General features: G+C 50.1%; 1 pseudogene; it reads right to left on the bottom strand.

The window, feature by feature from the left end:
* Positions 1–5,344: 5,344 nt before the first annotated feature.
* Positions 5,345–13,293, bottom strand: LOC149369625 (uncharacterized; annotated as a pseudogene).
* Between the last annotated feature and the right edge of the window lie 4,716 nt (positions 13,294–18,009).

Genomic DNA, 18,009 nt, shown 5'->3' with positions numbered 1-18,009 from the left:
TTGGCCCACTCGACGGCCCCGACTTGCGTCTTCGGATCTGAGCTGGCCAGCACAGCCAGCCTCCCACCGTTCGAGACAAGAGATTTGTACTACCTCCGCAGGAGGCGGCTCTTCCCTACAGTCCCATCAGATGTGGTCGTAAGTGGCGCGTTCCTCACAGCGGAAACGTTGGGATTCGTATTGAGAGGGGTATATGAGTGACAGTTGCGCGGGGTTCGTCAGGGAACGCGTCTGAAGATGTCTCCACGTGGTTTCTTGTGCTTTGGACAGCGTTTTAGCCGGAGGGGGATAAACTCGCCTGCCCAAGGTGTGATGGTGGGTAATCTCATGAAAAGAGGTCATGCCGTCTCTCGTAAATCCCGGATGAATAGGCGAGCTCCCTGCCCGGTTGACGTAAATCCCTGCCCTTGCAGGCGGTTGAGGATTACGTGTTCCATCAACTTGCCTATGCAGGAAGGGAGGATATGGGTCTAAGATACTCGTAGTTTCTTCCCCGGTTTGGGAATGAAGGTGACTTTAGCGTGTCTCTAATCCTGTGGTATTTTTAACCCGCGCCAATAGGTGTTCATCAGATCTGTGAGAGCCGCGACCGAGCCGGCGTCGAGGTTTCTAAACATTTTGTTTAAAACTCCGTCCGGTCCGGGCGTCGAGGTGGTGCGGAGTTGACTGAGGGCGTACCACACCTCGGCGTCAATGATGTCTGCATCCAACGCGTCATTCGGGAGCCCCCGGTAATCCGGGAGTGGGTTACCCGGGGTAGTGTTTTGGTATTGCCTCTGTAGGTCCTCGAGAAGCTCTGTGTTAGTGCCCGTGTACTGGAGTACCAGTCGCGTAATCTGACTACGTTGGGTCGACTTCGTCTGTGTGGGGTTTACTAGGGGACGTAGTAGCTGCCACGTCTGTTTACAGCCAATCTGCTCGTTCATTTTATCGCAAATTTGTGCCTCATTGCTTGTCTTGTAGTCCTAGCGTGTACTCCTCTATCTGCCGCTCAAGTTGTGAAATTCGTTTGCGCAGAGATTTGTTGTGTTTTTGCTTTGTTCACCGCTTCTGCAGGCTGAGATGTGCCTCCCACATGTGCAGTAGCCTAGAGTCTGAAATCTGACCCTGTTCCTCAACCGGTTGTTCGACAGTGGCAGCTTTTGTATCTTTTTTCAGGGAATTGACCCATTTCGGAAGATTTGTGATAGTTCTGGGAGCGGTTAAGTGGCGCAAATCCCTAAATCTATCCCAATCCGTGACCATCGCTTTTCTGAACGAGGCTTTGTTTGGTGTGGTGTGAAATGATGTAAATATTATGTAGTGATCGCTACCTAAGGCGTGGCCTGTGCCAGACCTCTGAGCGTCCTTAATGTTTCTAGCTAAAGTTTGATCCGGGGAGGTATCCACGCTGACGCTATTGCCTATGCGTGTGCAATCCTGTAGGTTATTAAGGATGCATAGCCCTAGATTCTCTATTGTTTTCCATAGTTATAACCCCCTTAAGGGTAGCTTTCCTATACTCCCATGCCTGGTGTTGCGCGTTAAACTCGTCGACAACCTGCAGCTGTGCTTTTGTTGCAAGTTTAAGGGTGTTAACAATCAGGTGGGCCAGGTCAGTACCCTTGTTCTTCGCAGAGCAATGCAGGTTTAGGATGAAAAGGTTTGCGTGCCCCTTCTTCTTGGGTATTATTTCCACTAGTGTGTAGTCTTCTTTAGTGTCCTCTAGTATGTGTTGTATAGCAGTGATGTTGCGATGCACAAAGGTGGCAGTAAACGAGCCCGACGGCGCCGTCGCGTCGTGACCCTGTTGCACGTATGTCTTAAAGCCTGGCAATTTCGCCGCGCCACTAGCTTCCTGGAGAGCTATTACATCTGGTGGACTGTTGAGGCTTTGAATGTGTAGGCTGTGAATGTGTCTCCAAATAATGTTTGGAACAAATGATAAAGTAAGGTGTTGCCGCAGGATAACAAGTTGACCTTGGCTAAAGCGGAAGAAATCTGCAGGGCTACCGTAATGACAGCCGCGCGAAACGAAATACGGTCTCGAGAATACAAGAGAGATTGACGCCGTCAGAAATCATCAGCAGCAGTGCGACCTCCATTGTTCAAGTGCCGCAGGTGTGGATGAACGCTCGGTCCGCGAAGTTGTCCTGCATTTCGCTAAATTTGCAGGAAATTCCAAGGGCAGAATCATTTTGCTGCACATTGTGAAGCGGAATTTGACATTCTTGATGTATGGTCAACAGCACTGGACGACCGCGTGACCGTGACTGGGCGATCCGAGCTGAAGTTGCGGACACGACGTTAGCCTCCACAGTGGACACAGGAACGCAAGGCAACCTGCTGCCATTTTCCGTCTACAAAAATTTACAGCCGCAGATACTTCTGACTATGAGCAACTCTATCCTACGGGCTTACAACGAAGGCGTCATCAAACACGTCCACGTCATCACTACCAAGGTGACTGTCGGAAGCAAGGAGGCAGAGATCAATTTTTCCGTGAAGGACCAACAGGCCATACTTGGACTGCGAGTGCGCGAAATGCTTGAACTGTTCTCACGCACCGTAAACGGCGTGGGAGTGAACAGCAGCGAGGAAGCAGTTCAACAATTTCGACAACTTTTTTCTTGGACTGGATGTATTCAGCGACCATACCGCATGGTTCTTCGCGATGACGCTGTGCCAGTCGTCCAGACCGCCCGCCATGTGCCCCTTTCCTTGCGGGAGCCTCCGCGCGAAGGACTTGACTGCATGGACAAAGCCGGCATTATAGCCAAGAAAGGCCAGCCGACGGACTAGGTGAGTCCTCTGGCGATTGTTAGCAAAATAATGGTAAACTGATATTGTTCATGGACCCAAGGAAAATTAATGTCAGTCTAAAGGGCGAGCATTACGAGACGCCGCGGCAAGAAGATATTGAATTCTTCACGGGCCTTGACGCGAATTCGGGGTTTCACCAGATACTGCTGCATGATGTAGCACCAAAAATATGGACGTTCGCGACTACTTTTGGTCGTTACCTATTCCTGAAGCTGCCCTTCGGTGTAGCATCCGTGCCAGAAGTGCTTGAAAGGACTCTTTTTTGCGTAATATTTGACACGCTGCCAGGAGTAAGAGTGTACATTGAAGCGATGACATCGTTTGGGAGGCCACAAGACAAGAGCACGATGACAGGTTGCGAGCGGTACTGCAGGTAGCATAGAAATCTGGCCTAACATTGAATGCATAGAAATGCAGCACTGGCGTGCTCAAAATCCTTTTCCTTGGCTACGTGTTGCTGAACACAGCGTACGCCCAAACCCCATCCCGGTAAGCTCGTTGCTAAGTGCGCCACCGCCGGCTGACAAGCAAGTAGTGCAGCGTATGCCTGGCGTTAACTATTTTGCTAAATTCTTACCATCACTTACAGACCGAACACGACTTCTTCGAGACATGATCAACAAAGATCACATCTTTGAATGAACTGAAAATCACGTTAAAGAATGGAAACTGATTTGCGACAGTCTGAGCAGAGATCTTGTAATAGCGGTTTTCGATCCTAAAAGGACTACGAAGATAACAACCGATGCATGTCAAACTATAACAGTCGCCGCTCATTGAAAACATCACGAGGGATCATGAAAACCCATTGATTATGCCTCACGCGTTATAACCGAAGCGCAACGAAGATACTCGCAGATAGAAATAGAGGTTATGGCTGTCGTCTTCGGGAGCGAAAAGTTCCACCATTTTGTATACGGACGCAATGTTGTCCTAGAGAAAGACTATCGACCCCTAATCACTATCTCGGAAAAGCCGATTGGAAAGTTGCCGCCCAGACTGCAGCGATTTTTCCTTCGTTTGCTGAGATACCACTACACGCAGCAATTTGTTCCAGGAAAATGCTTGGTTGCCGCTTACCTGCTGTCTCGAGCGTCCGTCGAAAACCCAGACCAAAGCAACAATGACGATGTCGTGGAAAGTTCACGCTGTAAGTTTTGGTCACTTGTGAGCGAATCAATTTTGAGGCGTTTCGCAGAATAAATTAGTAAGGACAACAACTTGAGACAAATAATCGAGTGCATACAAAGGAATTATCCAGTCGTTGGGACACTAAAGCCCTTTGAAAGTGAACTAGTTTTCAGTGGTGTGTTGCTTAAGGGATACATGGCCGTAATACCGTCAAGCATGCGGCATGAGCTACTTCGAAGAATTCACGAAGGCCACCTTGGAATAAATAAATGCAAATCTCGATCGCGTGAGTTGTTGTTTTGGCCTCGCCTCAACGCGGATTTTGAAGCCCTCATAAAGAAGCGCAGTTTGTCCGAATTACACATATCGACCACTAAGGGAAGCCGCTCATGGGGCACGTAGTACCGGTGTCAATTTCGCGCACTTTAGCGTACGTTCCCAGGCACCATTAGAGCGTGTGGGGGTAGGTCACAAATGAGATGCTCTCGACTCAGAGTAGCAAGCTCAGCGGGGACCAGATACCAAGCGACAAGGGGGTTAGTCGTTTGCTGCACAGCTTTCGCTGGTCGCAAGCCAGAGAATGGATCGGAGCCAGAGGTGCACAAACAAAACAAAGTTTATACAGCAAATAAACGATATAGAGGACTTCACAATCACTCGTGCGAGCACATACAAAGTGATTAAAAAACAATGCAACTCGTGCAAGTTACATTCGAGAGAGATTACAATACAAAATAAATATTGCACCCGGAGTGCATTAACACACGAGAGAGGAAAACCAAGAAAACACGACCTGTTCATCGGGCACTACGACAGTCCGACTACTAGAGATTCACTACGAAGCCGTTCCGCAGGTTGGCGCACGCTTCCTCGTTGGTCTGTGGCTGGGCGAGTGGTGTTGTCCCGTGAGTCGAGCGTTCGCGCTTCTCTGAAGTTTAAACGGCGGCTCGGGCTGAGAGACTCAATTCTCAGCTCAATTGTCAGCTCAATTAATCTATAGGTGTGCTCCTTGTCTGTTCGTTCTTCGCACCAAGGCAGACGCGCCTATACACACAGGATCAGCTGTGCTATTTCCTTCTTCTTGCGCCGGCTAGGCGTCCCCATTGGTCAGGCGCGGAGACTGGCTTCGAGATCTGTCTTGTGTGACGCCGCTGCTGGCTTGTAAGTGTAGGCGAGAGGGCATCACTTAGCACACTCAAGGCTGTATCGTCCTTGAGTGGGACGGCAGAATGAACTGCCAGGTTGTCAAGAAACTGAACGCCCCTATTTATTGTTCAGTGTTATTTTTATCCGAAGGTGGAAAGGGGGGAGTGCACGCAGAGTTCAAGGCAAATGCACGTGGCACTGCACAGTCCTCAGCTAACTTTGAGGCCACGATCTGATATGATACATCCTCCGACTCAACAATTGTTCAACGCCAAACTCTACATCGTTGGCTTGCCTGCTGGAATCGCTGGTCGCAACCCAGACCCTCCGCTGGCCGCGTTTGTCGGGTCGTCCTTCGCAGTGGTTGAACCGATGGCCGCCGCGTTAGCGAAGCCGGACAGCCCGTTGCCAATTCCTCTTGATGCTGTAACAAAGGGTGATGCGGCGGTGTTGTCGGCGGAGACGCAGTAACTGTTGTCTGCAACCCTTGTGACGAGTTATCGTATGCATCACCGTCCGACGATGAGTCGTCGTTCAAAGAACTGATAGTACACTGTTCCTTCGTTGCCAAAAGGTGCCGCCGTTTGCGCCGAACAGCGCCGTTCTCTGTGCACGCATGAAGGGCTCGTGCCCCGGCCGGTCCAATAGCGTTTGCTTTCCGTGCCCAGGACTTTCCATTCAAGCACACCAAGTCGTTATTGCTGAGGCGATGTGGAGCGCGCTCGTTGCATATTATCTGCCTGTGTTTCTTCACCCGTATCACCGGCATGAGATTGAAGTCCGTCACTGGTGTGCGCAGCCGCCTGCCTTGCAGAAGCTCGCCTGGAGACCGGCCATCTTCGGTAGGACATGCCCATCAAGAAACGCTCATTTCCCGCTTTCGTTTTCATTAGAATGCGGTTCACGATTTGCATACACTTTTCTTCAAGCCCGTTAAATTGGGGATATTCTGCTGCATGTCACATACTTGAAATGAAAGCTGTGCAAAACGAATAAACTCGTGACTGCTGAACTGTGGGCCATTATCTGTGCAAACTTCGACTTGAATGCCAAATCTTGAAAATATCGCACCCATTCTATCGATCACCGAACTGGCTGTCGTGTCGGGCAGCAACTCCACCTCTGGGAAATTGGACGTCGAATTGTATGCGCGTAGGTAATGCTTTCCCGAGAATTGGAAAAGATTAACACCCACATGGTACCATGGCTGGGTCGCTGTTGGCCTAAGAATTAACGCCTCTGACGGTTGCTTCTAGGCGTATGACTTGCAGGTTGGGCAACTTTCGATCAATGACTTAATATCCGAGTTTATGTTCAGGCAGTATAGTTTTTTTCTGGCTCTAGCCTTGCAGTTCACCTGGCCAAGATGGCCTGTGTGAATCCGGTTCAGTGTGTCTCTGCGCATGCTTGTCGGTATCTGTACTTTCACTCCTTTCAGAAGGATACCATTTACCACGGAAAGTTCGCCAGCTTCTAGTTTCAGTGGACCGTCCACGTCATCTCCTTTCGCTAGCTTTCGCACTACTAGGCCAAGGTACCGACCTTTCGCGGTCTCTTTTGCACGTTTTTCGGCTGTTTTGTCATTCACGAGTGCAGATGCGACCGTGACTGCGTGGACTTCGACGTCTTCATCGCCTGGCGTCCAGGAACAAGATACCGGGAGAACATATCAGCTGTGGCCATCTTTTTTCCAGGAACAAACGTCAACGTGTAGTCATCCTTGAGTAATCTCAGGAAAAAATATTGAACTCTTCGCGGCATGTCGGCAATGCCTTTCTTGGATACGTTTATCAATGGACTGTGACAGCTTTCGAGGATGACTGGCCGGCCATACACGAAGTGATTGAACTTTTCGCAACCGAAGACTAAAGCTAAAGCCTCTTTCTCAATTTGGGAAAACCTTTGTTCAGCTTCGGTCAGTCCCCCTGACGCGTAAGCTACCGGTTTCCAGCAGTCCCCGTGACGTTGCAAGAGGGCCGGGCCAACTGCACTGTGAGAAGCATATGCAGTTATTTTAGTGTCGAAACTTGGATCAAATATGGCCAGCAGCGGTGCGTCGCTCAACTCGCGACATATAGCTTGCAATTCCTTTTCATGGTTTGGCGTCCAATCGAAAACGGAGCCCTGTTTGATGAGAGAACAGAGGGTCGACCTGTGCTGAGATAGCGATGGCAGGTACTTGCTAAAGTAGTTAACTACCCCGAGTAACCTTTGTACCGCCACTTTCTCTTGAGGCTTTGGCATATTTAGAAGACCTTCAACAAGAGCAGATTTGGGCACAATACCCTCGTGGCTAATAGTGTCTCCATGGACAGTACCTCTGGCACACCGAACCGGCATTTGAATGCACCAAATGTCAAGCCAGATTTTTCAGCTGCTTTTGGCGCATTGCGCAACCCTTGGTCATCCTCAGCCTTATTCGCTCCCTAGGTCAAAACATTGTCCACGTAAACGCCTACGCCGGAAAGTCCCTCGAAAACGTCGTTCAGAGCCTTCTGAAATACCTCGCTTGCTCATGATGTACTAAATGAAAGTCTGAGGCACGCGATAACGGCCAGTAGCAAATGTACAGTCGTCAGCACGCTTAACGCGAACGCTCTATTTAGCGTCCTGCACAGATATTACAGCCCCTGAACGCTGGGCACTGAATCCCAGACCATGCTGATCGGTGTATTTGCGGCGATTGGAGACAGCTCGTGCCCTGCTTCCACTTCAATTTTGTCACACACCCAGCGGCCGACCCCCAGCGCCGCTAAAGTCAGTGGAAGACACGCGCTCGAGCGTTCGTGTTAAGCGTGATGATGGTGGTACATATCATGTAGACAATTCCTCATTTAACGGGAATTGATGAAATCCAGCATTTGCGTCCAGATGAGAGAAAAGCTTTGGGCCGGCCAAGTTTGCTTCAATATCCTCTCGGCGAGGCATTTCGTAGGGTTCTCTCTTAAGGTTATTTATGCGTCTTGGGTCCATGCAAAGCCTTAACTTTCCATCTTTTTTGATCGCAATTACGAGCGTGCTTACACAGTCAGTCGGGCTGCTGACCTTCTGGATAATGCCTTCCTTTTCCATCCGCTATAATTCAGCACGGAGAGGCGCTCTCAGGGACAGAGAAACTCTTCGAGCTGGTTGGACGACTGGCCGGGCATCTTTATTCAGCACGACCGTTTACTCGCCTGACGCGCGCCCTGTTCCGTGGAACAGCCTTGAAAAATCCTCGACGACTGCGTTAGCGTTGCTTGACGTCACGTTTTCTATCACACGCTGGGCAATTCCTAGCTTCTCGCTAGTTGCCAAGCCTCAGATAGCACTGTGACCTTTCTTGACAACGAAAAATTCGGCGCTCACCTTGTTGCCGCCAACTGTCACGGGTGCTGAAATTCCGCCGATGTGTCTGACGCGTTGCCCCCATACGATCTCAGAACTGCATCCACTCGTCAATCGCGGTCTGTGTTCGCGCTGCCGACAGCAACGTCCATCCCCTCGAAACCTTCGGTCTCGTGCTGCAGTTCGTACACGCCACGTTGTCTGCTGCAACAAGACGCGAAATGGTTCCTCCATTACACGAGTAACAGGCCTTTCCGAAGGCTGGGCAGCGTCTGAAGGCGTCTTCGGTTGCAACGCGGACACTTGCGATCGCATTCACTGGACCTTGTCGGAGCGCTCTTTCTGGCCATGACAGCATTTACCTCGAGTCTTCGTTTCCTTTCCACCATACTTCGTTTCGACGCGCTGCAATTTCTGCCACCTTGCAGAGGGTGACAACCTTTTCCAAGGTCAGGCCTATGCCCTGGAGCATCTTTTCTGGTAGCCTTTCGGAGTTCGTACCGAACACAACTTGGTCGCGCACCATGTTGTCAGCCATGGCCCAAAGCTGCAGTGCTGCGCTTGCTTCTTTCGGGCTCGCAAGAACTGCTCAAAAGGCTCCGCCTCAACTTGAACATGTCAGCGGAATACATATTGTTACGTGCTTAGCACGCACGGGGGGTTATTCACAGAGGGGATCGAGCAGGAAGCCTACCAGCGTCCTTCAGCTCTTTCTCTTCCTTTCTCTCTGCTGGTCCTTCATCTTCTGCTTCTTCCGTCGAGGTTCTATGGAAGCACGTGACATTTCCCTCCTCGTAGACGAAGCCCGTCGGGCGAGTTAAATAGACCGTCTGGAATGGAATCGCTTGAGGCGGGCTACATGCACCACCTGAGACTGGCGTGACCGTCGACCACTAGCAGTTAGTCGTGATATAACGTAATTAACGTCACTAATGCACTCCAACACAACAAACGGTCCAGTGTAGTGGGATAGCAGTTTCTGACACAGACCACGCTTGCGTAGAGGGGTCCACAACCACACAATGTCACCAGGAACATAAGAAACTTCTTGGTGTTGGACGTCGTAGCGGTTCTTGGAACGCTCTTGCGAAGATAAAATTCGAACGCGGGCAAGCTGGCGAGCTTCTTCAGCTCTGCAGAGTGTGGTCGCAAGAGAAGGTTCGTCGTGGATGAAAAATGGTAGAATGGTGTCAAGGCCACAGCGAGGCGAGCGAGCATAGAGCAGGTAAAAGGGGCTGTAGCCAGTTGTCTCATGTTGCGCTGTGTTGTATGCATGAGTAATGAACGGGAGGACGCCATCCCAGTCCTTATGATCTGCAGCGACGTACATAGCAAGCATGGTGGTGAGCGTCCGATTAGTGCGTTCTACCACACCGTTCGTTTGGGGATGATAAGGCGTGGAGTGGCGAAAACTGCAGCTGCTGAGGCGGAGAAGTTCTTCAACAACGTCCGCTGTAAATTGGCGTCCACGGTCGCTAATGAGAACTGCAGGAGGGCCGTGCCGAAGAATGACGAAACGAAGTAAGAAGTTAGATACTTCAGACGCAGTAGCAGCTGGTATCGCGGCTGTCTCACAATAACGGGTTAAGTGGTCTACGCAGACAAGAATCCATCGATTTCCTTTCGAGGACCGTGGGAAAGGTCCAAGGAGGTCAATGCCAACTTGCTCAAACGGGGCTGTTGGAGGTGTGATTGGCCGCAGTTTGCCAGGTGGACTTGAAGTCGGCAGCTTAAAGCGCTGGCATTGCACACAGCTGGCTACATAGTGCTGGACGGTTGAACGCATGTTAGGCCAGTAAAATCGTTGCTGTGTGCGGTGGAGTGTGCGTGTCACTCCCAAGTGCCCAGACGTGGCGTCGTCGTGCATCATTTCAAGAACTGTGATGCGTAGGTTTTCGGGTGCGACAAGAAGCATGCGTGCTCCTCCAGAAGCGAAATTCTTCTTATAAAGCAAACCGTCGCGAATGCAAAAAGTATTCTTTACAGAATCTTGAGCGGCATTAAAACAAAGAGGTTAATGTTTGGTCTTTGCGTTGCTCAGTTCGGAAAACTTGAAGATCGGGGAAGGCTTGTGAAAGTGACGCCAAGCATTCATCAAAGTTGTCTGCGTCGTCATCAGTCGTTTGAAGCGGCAAACGGGAAAGACAATCGGCATCTGAGTGTTTACGGCCGCTTTTATGCACAGCAGTGAAATTAAATTCTTGTAGGCGCAAAGCCCATCGAGCAAGCCGGCCACAGGGGTCACGAAGACTCACTAGCCAGCAAAGCGAGTGGTGGTCGGTCACGACGGTGAAAGCATTCCCGTACAGATAGGAGCGGAAGCGCTGTACAGCGAAAACAACGGCGAGACATTCTTGCTCAGTAACCGTGTAATTTCTTTCGCTCTTACTCAATGACCGGCTGGCATATGCTACCACGTGCTGATCGTGACCATGGCGTTGTATAAGTACAGCGCCGATACCGATACCACTTGCATCAGTATGCACTTCAATTGGTGCAGATGGGCAGAAGTGGCGTAGGATGGGGCCCGAGGTCAAAAGAAATTTCAGATGTCGGAAAGCTGCGTCACATTCGCTGGTCCAATTGAACGGTGCATCTTTATGCAGAAAACACGTCAGTGGGTAAGCGATGTCCGCAAACCTAGCTATAAAGCGTCGAAAGTACGAGCAGAGCCCTAAAAAACTCTGCAGCTCTTTCACTGATTGAGGCACCGTAAAACTTTTGACAGCTTCAATTTTCTTTGGATCTGGTCGAACACCTTCTTTATCAACTAAATGACCAAGAACAATTGTTTCACGGTTCCCAAAATGACATTTCTTGGAATTGAGGATAAGGCCAGCTCGTTCCATGCAATCAAGCACAATATCCAGGCGGCTGTTGTGCTCACTAAACGTTTTGCCAAAAATTACAACGTCGTCCAAATAACATAAACAAATTTGCCACTTAAGGCCACGCAGGATTGTATCCATGAACCGCTCGAATGTTGCAGGTGCGTTACATAATCCGAAAGGCATAACGTTAAACTCGTAAAGTCCGTCTGGTGTTATGAATGCCGTTTTTTGCCTATCTGCAGCGTGCATGGGGATTTGCCAGTAGCCGGATCTCAAATCAATACAAGAAAAGTATGAAGCGGAGTGCAGACAATCAATTGCGTCATCTATACATGGAAGCGGGTAGACGTCCTTCTTCGTGGCCGTATTTAAGCGACGGTAGTCAGCACAGAACCTCCATGTGCCATCTTTTTTCTTCACAAGGATAACTGGAGCTGCCCAAGGACTTGAAGACTCTCGAATTATGCCTCGCTATAGCATCTCAGAAACTTGGTCATCTATTAACTTACGTTCAGTGGCTGAGACTCGATAGGGCTTCTGGCGTATAGGAGGTGCGGAGCCGGTGTTGATCGTGTGATGAATACGACTGGTAGGCGGTGGTGTAGAATCGTCTTTGGCAAAGTCGAACACGAACACGTGCTTCAGAAGGAGTTCCACTAGAGTGCGACGCTCGGTTGTGGGAAGAGCCTGATTAATCATAGCCTTAACTTGGGTCTCCATATCTCTTTTCGTGAACCACGTTTAGTTGCTCCACGCAGTATTCTTCTAACTTGGCAATCACGGTAGCGTAGTCTTCCTGTCTGTCTTCTCCTGTGAACACGAGGTTGTTGAAAACGTCCAAGGCTTCCTCACTCGCAACGCTGAGCAGCAGGGTCGTCTTTGGCGCATCTGATCTTGGTTTGTCTTCCAATGCCGTGACGTGAAGAAAAATTCCAACCTGTGACGAAATAGCTTCCAATTCCGTCCTACATCCGCTGTCAAACGCAGGGGTTCAGGCGGCCTTACTACCCACTTCTGACACCATGTATTCGTCCTTGAGTGGGACGACAAGAATGAACAGCCAAGTTGTCAAGAAACAGTGAACGCCCCGATCTATTGTTCGGTGTTATTTATACCCGAAGATGGAAAGGGGTGAGTGCATGCAGAGGGCAAGAGAAAGGCACGTGGTACTGCACAGTACCCAGATAACTTGCACTGCACGATCTGATATGATAAAAAGGATACACCCTCTCCGTCAGCATTGACTTATACCACTCCGACATTCTGGGAAAATCTACCACATGCGCTGACGTATTTCCCTTGGCGTCACGCCAGCGAGTGGTGGTGGAGAGGGCAGCAGCACACATAAGGCTAGGTGCTCTCCCGTGTTTCCTTCTCCCCTGTTCTAGCGGCGCGCGCTGGCGAGATCGCTTCCGCGTGGAGCTGGCTTTTTTTACAAATGCTCCGAATTTCGTGGCACTGCCCCTTCCTTTCAGAATATTGTGCAACAATATTCATTAAACACACAATTTTCGCGCACATGCATGCGCTTATAAGCTTAAGGGCGATTGCCAAAATACATATATCACTACAATGACGTTTTCACCCAAGACACTCGACAGTTGTAAAAACACACTTCAATACACGCCGGCACTCGGCAATGCATGATTGCTTTGATTTATTGGGGTTTAACGTCCCAAAACGACTCAGGCTATGAGGGACGCCGTAGTGAAGGGCTCCGAAAATTTCGACCACTTGGGGTTCATTAACGTGCACTGGCATCGCACAGTACACGGGCCTCTAGAATTTCGCGTTCATCGAAATTCAGCCACCGCGGCCAGAATCGAACTCGCGTCCTTCAGGCCAGCAGCCCAGCGCCTTAACCACTGAGCCACCGCGGGGGGTTCTCTCGGCAATGCGTTAACACAACATTATAAATAGGCAGCGCACAAGTACGAGGCACAAATTCGCCTATATTTCCAGATTCGGCCTACACAGTGGGCTCGGAACAGGATTGTTTCCTTCAAGCTTTCGGTCGTGCTCTTATGCACGCGACTCTGACCTTTCCTCCTGTCATGATCCCTGCTCTTCCGCCTTATACAGTGACTCCTCTTCTGTACGCTGTTCTGACCCAGCTTCCTACTCGAACCGCTCCCTGCGTTTCTGCTCATACTTCGAGCCCTTCCTCTTTCTTTTCCTGCGGCTAGCGTGTCGGTTGGGAACAAATTTAACGCCAGTTCGCTCATGAGGGCTCCGCTTCTGGTGTCGATTTTCTTCTCAGTGTGCAGTCTTCTGTTTGCGCTTTTATCGCCAGACCGTGTCCTTACTGAACGCTGGACTCGTTCCTTCGCGCTTCCTCCTCACTTCGCTGAGATGTTCGTGCAGCTCGCTTGCACTCGACTCAGCTGTCTTCAGCTTTGTTCTCTTTTTAGAGCGCAGCTCTTTGGCGTCCGTTCCTGGGTTTCGCGTCGGCGTCGGCCTCGTAACCAGCTCCGCCCCCTTTCATCCCCCCAGCGCTATCGGCGTCAACGGCATCAGTCAGTCGCTGCTATCTCTTCCCTCCTCCCTTTATCGTGTTGTCCGCTTGCTGCGCCCGCTTCTGCCCCCATCGTTTGCCGCTGGGTGTACACGCCGCCCCCCTCCCCCCTCTTCCTGCGAGTCTCCGGTTGTCAAAGCGCCGGCTCGAACTTAATTCCTTTCTTCGGTCCTCCTCCAATGCAACCCCTGTGCGGTGGCAATCAAAGAGCCAGATCGGTGGCGGCGGATCTGTATATGTGCACCGCCCGAGCCGAAATTGCGAATACGTGTGAAAAATAAAAAAAAATTCTGTGATAGTGCATATATACATGTGTTGCTCGATTTCTTTGCCTCAATCTATCGAAAAGGTGAAACAACTTATTTGCTGCGCTCAAATTTCGCATTAGGAAGTAACGTAATCGTCGGTAATTTTTTTTTTCCATTCTCTTCCTGACCTTTCTCTGAGCCTCGTCCGGTTCGATTCCATCTTTATCGGTGGTGCTCAATTCCGTTCTCTTTTTTACTTTCTTCCGAACTCTACTTCGGGGCGAGCCCGATTCGTTTTCACATGCATCATCCGAGATGGGTTCTCGCAATGAAGCCACTGGTTCAGTCGTTTTCGTTTTTCGTAGACTGAACCTTCTCCTCGTCCTGACGTTTTCTTCTTTTTCCTCTTTCTGGCCTTGCTTCGTGCACAGTGCTGGAAGTACGGCTCAGGACTCATTGGAGAATCATTCTTCTCAGTTCTGCTCAGTACTACTTCCTCAATTTCTTCCCTTAGTTGATCACTTTCGGTGCAGACGTAAAAGTACTTTTCCTCAGCCTGCTCCTTTCCATCCATTGCACATGCTCTTTCCTCATAGGAAAATTTTTCCTCGCCTTCCTTATCTGGGAAGACCTCACTGCTGAAGGGTTCACTCGGAACGTCTTCCCGTTTCTCTTTGATTGTACTCTCCTCATCTACAGTTACGTCGGAGATTTCATACTCAGTGCCACTTAACCACCCTTTCTCGTGCTCTGCACTGCAACATTCAGACATGTTTTATTCGGACTTCTCGATACAGGTCCGACTACTTCTTCGTCCTCAGGCGGCTTCCTTAATGCGCACTCTGACTGAAACGTCAGGTTGGTCTTCTCCTAACTGCCTAAGTCCTCGGTAGTATCCATAATTTCACTTTCCTCAGAAAGTGACACTCCGGTGTGGACTTCTCATTCCATAATCTCAGTTGCAGAAGCGGGCTGTTCCACAAGCAAACTCTGACTTGTGGAGTGAGCTACAACATCTTCTGTGGTTGCTAGAGAATCGATGTCTCCGCTCTTCCAAACGACATCTGCGGGGTTAAGTTGCACTGGCTCACTGAAGTTCCCAAAATGCCAAACTTCAGCTAGCTTCCTCAGAAGGATTGCCATTTCTCTTTCATAAGCTCTTTCGGCCGCTTCTTCTCGTTTTTTTTTCGTTCTCTATTTTCTTCTTCAAGTTTCCTTTGCCTTTCTCTCTCAGCGACTTCTGTAGCGCGCTGTCTTTCTCTCTATTCCTCTTCTTGGACCCCTTTCCATTTCTGGTACACCCACTGAACAAGTTCAGCTCCCTTCAGACCTTTTTGAAGGCCTAATTCAGCTATCTCCTTGAGATTCATAGTGAGCGTGAAGTATTCAAATACAGCACATAACCCATGCTCTGTGAATTCCTCTAACTGCTTCAGCACGGCACCTCACAGTATCGGTCTGTTGCTAAGTGCTAGTTTACGACCTCTTTGTAAACTCCTTCCGACTCTTTCTCCGTTCTCTCCGCTTAGAAAGCACCAAACTAAACGTCCTGTGGCGGACACCAGAATGAAGTCAAACCTTCGCGCACTTTAGCGTGCGTTCCCAGACATCCTTAGAGCGTGTGGGGGTAGTGGTCTCGGTCACAAAGGATATGCTCTCGACTCAGCGTGACAAGCTCAGCAGAGGAAAGCTACCTAGTGACAAAAATTTTTTGGTCGTTTCGTGCCCAGCTTTCACTGGTCGCAAGCCACAGAACAGGTCGGAGCCAAAGGTTCACTAACAAAACAAAGTTTCTACAGGCAAGAAACAATACAGAGGATTTCACTGACTCGTACTAGCCCATACAAAGTGATTAACAAAACAAAGAAATTCGTGCAAATTACACTCGAGAAAGATTAAAATACAAAATAAATATTGCAGCTGAAGTGCATTATCACAAGAGAGAGGCATACCAAAAAACACAATTTCTTCACCGGGCACTGCGACAGTCCGACAACCAAAGGTTCACGACGAAGCTGTCCCGCAGGTTCGCGCACTCTGCCTCGTCGGTCCGTGGCTGGGCGAGTGGTGTTGCCCCGAAGTCGAACGAGCGTGCTTCTCTGAACCTTAAACGACGGCCCGGGCTGACAGACAGCGGTCAACGCCCTTCAGATATAGGTGCGCTCCGCGTCTGTTTGTTCTTCGCGCCTAGGCAGGCGCGCACATACACACAGCATCAGCTGTGCTATTTTCTTCTGCTTCTTTTTGCGCTGCCGCTGGCTTGCGAGTGAAGGGGTAGAGGGCATCACTTAGCACACTCAAGGCTACGCCCTCTCCGTCAGCATTAAGTAGAAACCACTCCGACATTCTCGAAATTCGACGACTTGCGCTGACGTATTTTCTTGGCGTCGCACCAGCGAGTGACGGTGGAAAGGGTAGCAACACGCACAAGGCTAGGCATTCTCCGGGGTTTCCGTTCTCCCCTGTTCTCGCGGCGCGCGCTGGCGAGATCGCTTCCGCGCGGCGCTGTTTTTTTTTATATAAATGCGCCGAATTTGGTGACAGCCGGCGCTTGCATGGTACCGAATAGGTGTGGATAATTTCCAATGGGCGGGAAATTTCGACCTTTGTGTCCTTGATGCGTTATCCAACTTTACAGAACTAGAACTTTTACTGGGCACAGCGACGGCCACAGTTGTGAGAACACTCAGCGCAGTGTTTGCAAGGTATGGATTGCCTATTGAAGTCTGCACAGACAACGGACCACAATTTGTGAAGCGTTACGCTTCATGCAGGAGGCTAAGAAGTTCCGGTACTACCCGTCGAAGACTGCAGGGTGCCCGGTCTCAGCGCATTGCATTGTTCACAGGGAAGTACGATTTTAAACACATCACATCCATCCCGCGGTTTCCTCGCTCAAATGGCCTCGCGGAGAATGGCGTCCAGATAGTCAAGAGAATTTTAAAGAAAATGTCCGAGGTGAATGATGATTTCTGACTTGGGTTGATCAGTTACAGGAACACTCCGCTAGAAGAAGGCCAGTCGCCTGGTGTTATTTCCTCGAGGGGAGGTGACTTCGGACACCGCGCTGAGACTTCAACGAAGCTCCAAGCAAGTCGGTGAGATAGCACAAACAGTACCAATATCCAAGACGTTGTCTTCCTCGGCTCTAAGAGTTCAGGGCTGTCAGACTACGACGAGGCTGCTGGCCACCAAATGTCTGGGTTCTTGAAGCAACTCCTCAACCAAGGTCTTGCCAGGTTGCCACCAAACAGGGTCATGTTTTGAGACGCAATCGACAACACCTCAGGGCGACAGCTGAGTCTTACAGCATTACACCTAGTGATGACGTCATGACGGCTGCGAGAACAAGGTACCCTGCCACGGCCAACCATGCGCTCAAAGGGCAACCGCATCTACAGCCTCGACACCGACACCACTCCCGAGAAAATCTGAGCGGGAAAGAAGAGCACCACAGCGTTTGAGATATGGCGACAACTTTGTATAGGCTCCGTGATGGAACTCTAAACGATCTGAACTGTGTGAAAAGACATTTTTCTTTCATGGCTGAACAGTGTTGCGAGGTACGAGTGGTTTCTGGTTTGTCGTTTCAAGGAAGGGAGATGTATCATGTAGGTAAGCCGAGTGCTACGCGTGCTCGCGCTCTCTGTCTGCTGCGCACGGGCTCAGAACTCGTGTGCCCTTTCCCCTTGCGGTTATAAAACGAGCACGAATAAGCGCCATGCCAGCGTTCATGTGCGGAACTGGCCCCGACTTTGCCGACACAACCAACGATACAAGCGCCACTGAAACTCCGGAGATGGCGTGGTCCATAAATAGGTTTCAAGCCTTGCGGCTGTATAGGCTGCACTTTGCGGACACGCCGCCTTCAAGTACGTCCTTCGGTGCCTCAAGCCAACTTCGCGAGAAGGAAATTAACCTGCCAGTCTTTTATTTGCTTGTATTTGACAAAAATGGGTGCTCAGGGCCATTTAAAAGGCTAACCTCTTTTGTTATTGGATCCAGCCTC

Source organism: Amblyomma mixtum, chromosome 1 (assembly GCF_055824585.1).
Source record: "Amblyomma mixtum isolate Tamu chromosome 1, ASM5582458v1, whole genome shotgun sequence".
NCBI classification, from domain to species: domain Eukaryota; kingdom Metazoa; phylum Arthropoda; class Arachnida; order Ixodida; family Ixodidae; genus Amblyomma; species Amblyomma mixtum.
Note: the sequence above shows the minus strand (reverse complement) of the source record. Positions and strands in the feature narration are given on the sequence as shown.